Below are 10,840 nucleotides of genomic sequence, written 5' to 3'. Positions count from 1 at the left end.
TTTTAATAAGTTTTGAACTGTTTAATACTATTTTGTAATCACCGAACATCGGTGTAGAGTGGTAACGTTCCTTTAATCTGGAAGTCGCCGTTTCGAATCTCGGTCAGAAATGACATTTTTAATAAGCTAAAAAATTTCTATTTCACGCATGTATGGCATAGAACTGTGGGGTACGACGAGAAAGAGTAACATTGAGATTATACAACGTTTCCAGAATGAGTTTGGCGAGATCCATTGCAGAGGCGCCGTGATTTGCTACGCGTGAAGAGATTCACAACTACATATAATTAACTTATATTCACAGAGTTCAAACGGTTCGGTTAAAATTATAGACAGAGGTTAGATAATCATGTGAACTTTCTAGCAGTTAATCTCTTAGACAAAAGCGTTTCTAGACTGAAACGCCTACATGTGCTGGACTTTCGTTTTCTGTTTAGCCTCCGGAACTACCGTAAGGTATTACTTTAGATGATGAAAGAGTTTATGAATGTAAATGAAGTGTATAGCCTTGTACAGTGTCAGAACGACCATTCCTGAGATGTGTGGTTAATTGAAACCCAACCAACAAAAACAGGTATCCACGATCTAATATTCAAATCCGTATAAAAGAAACTGCCTTTACTAGGATTTGAACCTTAGAACTCTCGACTTCGAAATCAGCTGATTTGCGATAATGAACTACCACTAGACCATCCCGGTAGGTTACATGTGTTGGGGGGATCTAAGTGACACTTAAGCTGGTTCAATATCAGATATTTGATGAGCGTTTTTCTATCCCTTGTTGAGGAATCTAGCCTCTTTCTATTTATCTCCATAAGCTTGTATGGATATAAATATTACTTATTTGTTTGTCTTTGTCTACTATATATATATATATATATATATATATTCATATGTTCTTTTTGAGCCTCATAACAAATTGTGGATATTTTTTACAATCGAAAGCCCTAAACGACAATTGAATATGGGATTTTTATACGAAGACAGGCCCATTTGTAGATCCACTCCCCGCTACTTAACCAACATTTAGCAATATTATACCACAAAAATAATTTGTTGCTGAAAAATAAATTTTGAGAACATTCAGTGTCACTATGAATTTTATTGTTTCTATGTATTCCACTACCTATGTTCGGATTCGAAAAAATTATTAAATGTCATCTCACAGTATTTTAATTTTTTACTTAAAAATGTTACCTTTGTGTGTGTGTGTGTGTGTGTGTGTGTGTGTGTGTGTGTGTGTGTGTGTGTGTGTGTGTGTGTGTGTGTATATATATATATATATATATACATATGTCTATAGTAAACAATAAAAATTTATACTACGTTTTCCTCGTAGATGGAAGGGGATAGTCCAACAAAATTTCATCGGGTTACCGAGATTGTTGTCAGATAAACAAACAAAGCTAAAATATCAAACACCACAGTTGAAACGTAAATTTTACTTCGTTCAGTTAATAATAATAAATGATAATGATGATGGTGGTGGTAGTGGTGATAATTAAACAACAGGAGAGCATAATATTAATAGTAACACTGGAAATAAAAAGTTTTATTATCCCCGTCTCTCTCTGAGTTCAACCTTTCTCATTCTTTCACAATCTGTTTAGCACTAACGCAGACGGGATTGGTTTAACTGTTCACCAATAAGATGCAAAGGGGCGCGGCTAGCAGCGACAGAACGGCGTCGTTCCGCTCACTATAGATCCGCGGGTCAGATAAGGTAGGACTCTGCCGGTTAGAGCACGTACGCACATGCACGCACATATGTACGCACGCACATTACATACGCATTGACTGACGTCAACGTCCGTTCTTTTCGTTCGAGCACGCCGTTTTTCCGATAAAGTTTCACCGTTTATCATTTACTTCATCCAATTAGAGGTATTAGTTTTCACTTAAAAGTCAACGACCTGAAGAAGCTCGGCTAGTACGAAAAATATATATCATCAAGGTAAAATTTTTTATTATTATTATTATTATTATCAAAACAATTTTCATCGCTTAATAATAATATCTAATTATCACGTTTAATAGTTAATAAACTAAGAGGTTCTTTATTCAAAAACAAATAATATTTTATACAGATTACGTAAAAGATGTGGCATAATGCAGCGTAACTGTAATCTTAATTTATTTTTCGTTATTGTAGCTACCTAATAGTTTATTAAGTACAATAACAATAATTTTATTATTGTATCTTAAATAGATTGTATTCATTATCCTGTAGTCTTATTTATAAAATTATACGTCTGAAGTAACTGTAGAAAATTACTTCAAATTTATTAAGGTAAAACATAAAACATATAATCTATATAACGTTTATTATAAAATTATAACAATACAATCTATATTTGATAATGTACCTTAAAAAAATAATTTTTAATGTATAAAATATTATAAACTATAAAAAATTTGTTAAATTTAGAACACAGAAAAATATATTCTAGAACATTACTGAATCGATTAAAATGAATTAATGCTGTGTTGCCGATGAGAACCATCATGGTATTATGTAATCCAACCAGTATAATTTAACAAAAAAAAAAAAAAATCATGTTTTCTATGTTCATGTCTAGTACTGTTATCTGTCTGCTTGTAATAGTTAAAATAATGCAGAGTGTGGAAATGTGTAAGAGTACAGAATGATTCGATGAGTATTCAGTATTATGATTTATATTCTGTAAAAATTTATTGTAACTGCAATGTCAATGATATATATTACTTCTTGTCATATATTAGACATTCCGGGATGTTTTTGTAGGCAGTTTATATGATATATTATGTCATTTTTTTTTAAGAAGCGGAACTTCTTAAAATGGTTAAATAGATTATTTATTTTTATGATTATCTATGCAAAAAATGTTTATAGTTTAAAAAATAATTTACGATAGTTTTTTTTCATATAATAATCTAAGGCCGTCATTAATTAATAATTATTTAATATAAGCTTTTTGTTTAATTGTTCTGAAATAGTCGTCTATATTTAAAATTAGGGCACTAGCATCCATCATTTATGAATCATTTATAAAACAGATTACTACACAAAATAAATTTTATAAAGTTCGCAAAATTAAATTAAATTAAACTTTATAAATTAAACAAAATAATAGAAAAAAATAAAGAAGAATAAATTGTTAATTACTATCTACGTAGGCCTTCACAGAAAAAAAAACTTATGAATTATGTTTGTTTTGAAGAAATCCACTGATGCCCATTTCCCTATCGAGTTAATCTTTTAGGCTAGATAGAGTTAAATAAAATAAAAATATGTACGTTTCTTTTTAAAAAAATAATGATTAAACGTTTTTAATATTTATTTATTTAAATGGATCTTCTTCATTACCGTTGAACATTTATATAATTATTTTATATTTATTAGTTATATTTACTAGTTTACTTGATATTTTTAACTGTTTTTACGTTATCTGATAAAATTTTAATAAATAATATATATATATATATATATATATATGTTATTTTAATTATTTAAGATTATGTATAAGCTTTTTCTGTATAAACTGTAATTTTTTTAAAAAATGTTTCCATTATGGAAAATAAAGATTATGAATCTCTCAGCAAGTATGAAATTTGGAAGAATAATGATCTAAAGTTTCTCTGTTAAAGTCTATAAACAGTACAGACTGTAGACTATTAGATAATTGGTTACCAAGTGAAATTCATGAGATAACTTACCGTAGCGATCTAAGAAAAATTGAGATCCACCCTAAATAGGTAGTTAACATCTGAAAAAAATAACACAAGAGTATCAAAATTTATAGAAATTTTTTTTAAATTATTTAATTAATATGAATAATTTTATAAAAAAATATTGACGGTTAATAAAAATCTGTTTAATCTATTTGTAATTGTAACTACCGTCTGATGGCCAATTGTAATTAATTACATGGTTATCGCTTAGAAATTTTTTTTCAGTTTCAATGCATTAGCATCAGAAGGCATAAGTTACTTATTTAAAAAATTTTTTTTTAATAGTAATTTTATTTCGTAATTTAATAATAACTTTGTAAGCGTAAAACTATGATAGAATCTTGGAAAATAATAACCGATATATAAAGTAATACGATAGTTAGTTTATAGAAGAAAGTCATTATTTAATCTTATTCTGATCAAATTAATTTTTTTCTTTACACCATTCTCCTTGTTTAAAATATTTCCTACTGAATTAGGTAGTTGTCTTGCGTTGAATAGTTTTGTGTAGATTTTGCTTGCTTCGGTAAGTAAAGGTAAAGATTCTATCATCTAATATAGATGTTATTTCGAAAGTATAACAAAGTTTCCGTAAATACAAATATTTTATATTTGTTTACTTTTGTTTGAATTTTACTTTTATAAGGAAAATATTTGTAAGTATCTTCGATGAAATAGTACAAGTAGAAATTATAATAATTAATTTTTAGAATCATTTTTTCAGAAATAATTTTTTGGTGTTGCTTAAATAAATACAAAATAATTTTTTGTTTTTAATTTTGAAGTATTATTGTCTTTTTGCAAACGCCAGTCAAGTTTCTTAGTGTAATAATACAAAAATACAACAGCAAGGCTGATTAGTATAATTAGGCTTAACTTAATTACGAGTATTTAACTTACTTATGAATAATTATTCGAACTAATTATTTATAAGGTTAATTTATATTAAAGAAAAATAATGAACTTGAGTCTAAGAACATTACTTCTGAACTGCCGAACCGAATTTGATGAAACTTCCAAATGTGATTCTATCTAGACCTCGGATGGGTTTAATGCCATTAAACACTTTGAAAATATGCCCTGGGGTCCCAAAAAAGGAGAAACAAAATAACAAAATTTTTTTGTATAACTATGACAAAAATTGTTGATTCTTACATTTTGAACCCATCAAATTCTCTGGGTCAAAGATTTAGAGAGCAGGATTTACTTTAAATAAAAAAAAAAAACTACTGGTTGGCTCTGAAATAGTCGTCTGGCGTATGGAATAGTTTAATAAAATATTACCCGAATTAAATTTATCGTTAAAACGCGGAAAAATTTCAAATCATAATTTTCTTGTCGGCAAATTGATTCAGACATTTCAAATTTTTTTTATGCGAGTTATGTCAGTTGTTACTTGGCTTTCTAACTGTGCAAACATATTCAAATTTGTTATTTTAATGTGATTTGATTATTCTTATTGAGCGTATTAAGGAAGGCTTTAACTCAGTCCAGTTTAACGAGAAAACTTTTAAGAATTCATAACAATATTTGATTTAAAGTGAGGGTCAATGCGAGTGAAACCATGTTTGAGCTGGTTATTTATAAATCTCGGAGGCGTTTAAAATAAATAATATACAATAGGGTAAATCGAAATACAGTAATGTTTTTGCCCTCTAAGTCGATCAGTATGCTATAATTTCCTTTCCTTTCTGTTTTTGTAATAAGTTGTGACTTCCGTAAAGCTGTAATTCTTTTCAAAAAAATCTGATGTGGACACTACATGACTTCCTTGTACGCCTATTAAATTACGTACCGTATACACATTTTCGTAAAATGAAAAGTGGGCTACATAAAATTTAATTTCATTAATAATTCTGATATTTTTCATTTTTTTTTTATTCTTATTGAATTTATCGTAAAACCTTTTTTACAATCAGAGGTTAATAATTATTAATAAACCAATATATTTAAATAAAAAACCAAAAAGGTAAAAATAGAAAAGAAGATGAAGTCTTATTCAAACCGATGTGCCTTCCCCTTGTAAGATCGAAATATTTCATTAATTAAAGTTTTATTTGGCTATAACTATTGAACCGATGAAAATAAGTACCACTTATGATATTTCGTTAAAAGCTCTCAATGAGGGCTTATTACTGCAGTTAAAAAAAAAAAAAATCCAATATTTATTGTTGTTTTTTGGATACTTTTGGTTCAGTCAATCGCAATCAAAAGGGGAGGTGCACAACCAGATGTTACAACAGTCCTAAATCAAAAATTTCAACATCCTACGGCTAATCGTTTTTGAGTTATGCGAGATACACGCGTACGTACAGACGTCACGCTGAAACTAGTCAAAATTGATTCAGGGATGATGAAAATGGATATTTCTGTTGAAACCCGGAAACCGACATTTTTCGCGATCACAATACTTCCTTTACTTCGTACAAGGAAGTAAAAATAATAAGGAAAACAACGAAAGGGCTAATTTCACGATTTTAAAATTTTTAAATGTTACAATCAATACTAAATTTTTACTGTTTTATAATTATACAAAAAAATTACTACTACTTTTGTTTTCCAGAAAAGTTTATAGAAATCTTTTTCGAAATTCTAAAACATTTTTTTATCGTTAATTCCAAAACAAGTATCGCTGTGATTACAATTAACTAATGGATTTAATTCATAACTGGCCATTTTTTTTCTCACTACTGCTTTTATCGTAGTATTTGTAGTGGTTCCAGAGAAAAGCCCAAATACTTTCTTTCGCCTGAGATGTTAGCATTAATCAGCATTTTTATTATTTATTTCAAGGAACAATCAAAACACGAACAAAAGTTTTTTTGACAAATAATCCATTAACCATTCGACATAAATATTTTGTTTTTTTGTTTTATGAGGGGGAGAACTAACTCACGGAATTTAACTGATAAGTAATTGGCGAAAAATAACCATAATGACATCAATATGGGATACTATGATTGGCTTCCACTTCTACGTCATTTACAGAATCGGTTGGCTGTACCGTTTATCTGAGGGAATATTATCTTGCCCTAATTTTGCCTAACCAACTTCGTAATATAAGGAAACCGTGTGATATCTGCTCTGATAACCCACATCGGCTGATTCAATTATAGTGCGTTTGGAAAGTCGCTTTGCAGTTTGCTTTCTGTGGTGTATTCTATTCTTTCGGTGTTAGGTTGGTTGCCCTGTGGATTCGTTATAAGAGCAAGATATCGGACTTGCTACTTCACATAAAGGTGTAAGAAAAGAACTGAAACTTTTCTCCTACAAAGTAATGTGTGTTCAAAAACTGAAACCTACAGATCATGCCAAAAGACTAGATAATTGGCATAATGGTTTAAACGTTTTATTGAACAAAATTTCGTAGGTATCCTCTACATTACTTTTTTTACAGATGAAGCATGACTTCATCTGGAAGGGTATATTAATTGGCAAAATACACGACTGTGGTCGAAAACTAACGTCCATGAATTAACACGAACAATCTTTACACGAAGCGAAAATTGGAGTCTGGGTCGGTGTAAGTAGAACACGCATTGTGGGTCCAGTCTTTTCGAAAATACAATTAATAGTGATCGTTATTGTGCTGTTCTAGCAAACTTCATTATTCAATTAACAAAAGTGGAAATCAATCACGGTTGGTTCCAACAAAATGGCACCACAGCGCACACAGCTAACAGGTTAATGACTTTTTACGAAGTGTCTTTGGTAGACGAATCATTTCGAAGGGTTTGTGACCTGTACGATCACCCGATCCGACTATCACAGATTACTTTCAATGGTGGCAGCGAAAAAAACAGTGTATCGAAACAGACAACGCACGATTGACCAATTAAAAACCTCAATAACGGCATACGTACGATCAGCGGCGGTTCGTAGCTAAAATTAATGGGGCTGCTGCTCCAGAAAGTTTTTTCTGGGACTTTTCAAGGCCATGGTTTAAGTTACCTGTAAAATAAAAGAACCGAAAAAAATGAATCAAATAGAATATCTGGAAGCAGGATAATAATCTAACTCTACCCTTTATCTCACATTCAAGAATACGGTACACGGTTTTTAAGCACAATGTGCTTAAAAACCGTATTCGGTTTAACCGAATAAATAATAAAATGTCAATACAGATAATATTTTTTAGAATTATTAGATAATAACTTAATAAAATTTCCGCTTAAAAACACTGCAGTCCAATGGTGTTTAATTTAAATTTCTATATAGACAAAAACAAATATATAATTCGTTTTTACTAATTACCTTCTCTTTCGCCTTTCCAGCGTGTTTTTGGGCAGATTTGGCGATCAAAGAGCCATTGCTTTCCACCATCTTGTGATCACTACTGAAAAAACAACTAAACCACTTTCATATTCCTTCCACCGACTAAACTAGAAAAGGGAATTAACAAGGAACGTTCCATCACACGCGGAATAAAAAAAGAAAAACTACCTTCCACCAGCACAGTTTACATAAACTGGGGGATGGATATTGACATTAAGCTTAAGGATTATATATTGTACAAGTATAAAGAAAGAATTAAAGAAAAAAAGGATTCATTATATTAAATGCTATCGATAGTAGAAGTAGGGGTGCTACAGTTCCACAGTGCCTATACGTGAGCCGTCACTGCGTACGATACATTCCAATACATCAGTTGGTTAAAGTGTTTGAAAACAAATTGAAATGTGTGCAGTGTTATATTGATGTTGGGGGAGGTTAACACCTTTTATAAACTATTCTAGTTATTATAATATCCGTTTCTATAAAATAATGGAATAATAATTCAAAGTAATAATTAAAAAAGTTTTGTCATTACACTTCCATAATACTTGTGCACAGCAGCTTTCCGAACTCGCTGTATTAGTTATGCTGTATTACTCTGAAAAGTAATTAATGCGTTTAAGGTGGCAACTGTACCAAGTCTATAGCTTATTAGTGACAAAAAAATATAAAAAATTATTAATATTTGCTTTTTAACACCTTAAACGCTAAGTTTATCATCGTTATTAAATATTTTGTTAGGCTTTCTTACATTCCCGCTTGAAATATATATTTTTTTGGGACTCCCTTAAAAACGTCAAGACGCATTTTTAAAATACAAAACAAGTTGTGAGATCATTGCGTGTGTGGTGCCCATAACTAAGAATCATCTGAAACCATTTTTAGAAAATTGTAAGTGTAAACTTATTTCATGAATGTGCAATTTTTTTTTAAAAACAATAGTCAATTATTATTTAAAAATATGAATATCCACCTTTATCAAACCAGACAATAGAACTATTTTCGTGTAATTCATCACTATACTTTGGCTTAGGAGAAAGGGCCTTATTATGCTTCCGTTGTCATTTTAAATTACCGAACCATTTAAAAAATCTTTCTATTAATTTATTTAAAACACTAGTTAAATACTTATTTTATTTAAAATACTATTAAAAGAGTTTCTTTTATGGAAAAATTCATTTTCTTTCGAATTTTCGCTGAATTTTTAAATAATACTAATTGGAATGTTAAAAAAAAAAAAATTGAATTTTCTGCATCTCTTTCAAAATGTACATAAATATGAAATTTTTTGACATTTTCTTAATGTGGTTTATTTTTTTTAATATTTAGTATCTTCATCTTTTATATTCTTTAATTTTTTATATTATAATTAATTGTGGGTTTTGTGATGCTTCTCTAATCAAGGTTTTTCCATGGTTTCCTTTAATCCATTCAAGTAAGGTTTGGGGCTGTTATATTTTATCCTGATGTAGCATATCTACCCATTCTTGATGTAAACTGAATAATATTTATTATACTGCGATCAGAAATAAAAGGTTTATTTTATGGAAACGTATTACATTTAAACTAAAGTAAGACTGGTTTTTCTGAAGAAAACAAAATTGGGTAGAGGAGAAGAGAATAAAAAGAAATGAATACAACTCGCTTTTAAAAGCAGAAAGTAATTTCTTTTTATATTTGCTTGATGATATCGCTACGTAAGCTTGAAGCTTGTGCGTGGATATGAAAAATGAATTTTGTAGCGTATGAAAAATGCCATGCTTGACCGGGATTCGACCCCGGACCTCCGGATGAAAGGCCGAGAAGCTACCACTTAGCCACGGAGATCGGCATTATTATTGTGATAAATGTAAGCTTAATTACTATTTCTCTGGTAGCTACAGATTGCCTACCTCTCATTAAAGTTAACATACTCCTTTTTACAATAAGATAAATTCTGTAGCAAGCGCTAAAATAATGCCATGACTGACATGTCTTGGCATGTTTCTGCCTTGTCGCCTGGAAGGTCAGCGGAATAGTTAAATATTTGATAGAAAATAAAATGTAAGTATATAATTAAACATTTAGTACCTTCTAATTATATAAAGTACCTATAAATATGTAGGTGTGTCATACTTTAAACGTCATACTTTATACAGATTTGAAATGTTTTAATAAAATTCGGTGTTTGCGTTTAAAATAATATTCTCTGTGAAAAATATGCATGTTAATTATTACTATTATTGTATAAATTTACTTCGATAATTTTAATTAGTTAAAATTTAAATATTGTATTGTGAATTAAATTATTTTTTTTCAAGTATGATTTCAAATAAAGAAATTTTTGGCAAAGGTCGTTAAAGAGATTAAACGTTTAAATTCAAAAACGAAGAAATAATTTTATATAAATAAATAATATTTTACTAGTTTTCGTTTACTCCAAAAGAAACAAATATTACTTTTACAGCTGTTATCAAAATCGTATTTAGTATTATAATATAATTTATAAAAAAAACTGACTGTCCAATTGTAGGACTTTCCCGGAATGCACAATTGTTTCTGATACACGGTTTACACATACAACTTAGTTTAAAATATTTATCATTTTATTTAAATATATTTTTTCATTTATTTAAACGAATGATTCTAACTAAAGCGTGCGCGCATACGGTATTTAATTCGCGCGGGTGTGACAGTACTAGCCGTGACGGTCAGTACTAAATAATTTAATTTCACAACTTACATGGAACAAATTTTTCTTGTACGGTCGGCAACTGGTGTAACCGGGAGGCTTAACGCACCAATTACCGAGTAACCGGGCGATCGAGTTCGAGATCCAGCCAGATCGAGTTATTTTTTTACACTTTAAATATTA

At 29.7% G+C, this 10,840-nt stretch overlaps 1 protein-coding gene across 1 annotated transcript in view; it reads left to right on the top strand.

Moving 5' to 3' along the window:
• Positions 1-1,691: 1,691 nt before the first annotated feature.
• Positions 1,692-10,840, top strand: part of LOC142324842 (uncharacterized) — a 53,208-nt gene continuing 44,059 nt past the window's right edge. Inside the window, exon 1 of the mRNA XM_075365880.1 lies at positions 1,692-1,954. The gene's annotated coding sequence lies outside the window, so the exon portion shown is untranslated. The remainder of the gene's footprint in view (positions 1,955-10,840) is intronic.

Source organism: Lycorma delicatula, chromosome 5, assembly GCF_047948215.1.
Source record: "Lycorma delicatula isolate Av1 chromosome 5, ASM4794821v1, whole genome shotgun sequence".
NCBI lineage: Eukaryota > Metazoa > Arthropoda > Insecta > Hemiptera > Fulgoridae > Lycorma > Lycorma delicatula.
The sequence above is the reverse complement of the archived record's forward strand: the minus strand, read 5'-3'. Positions and strand labels throughout refer to the sequence as shown.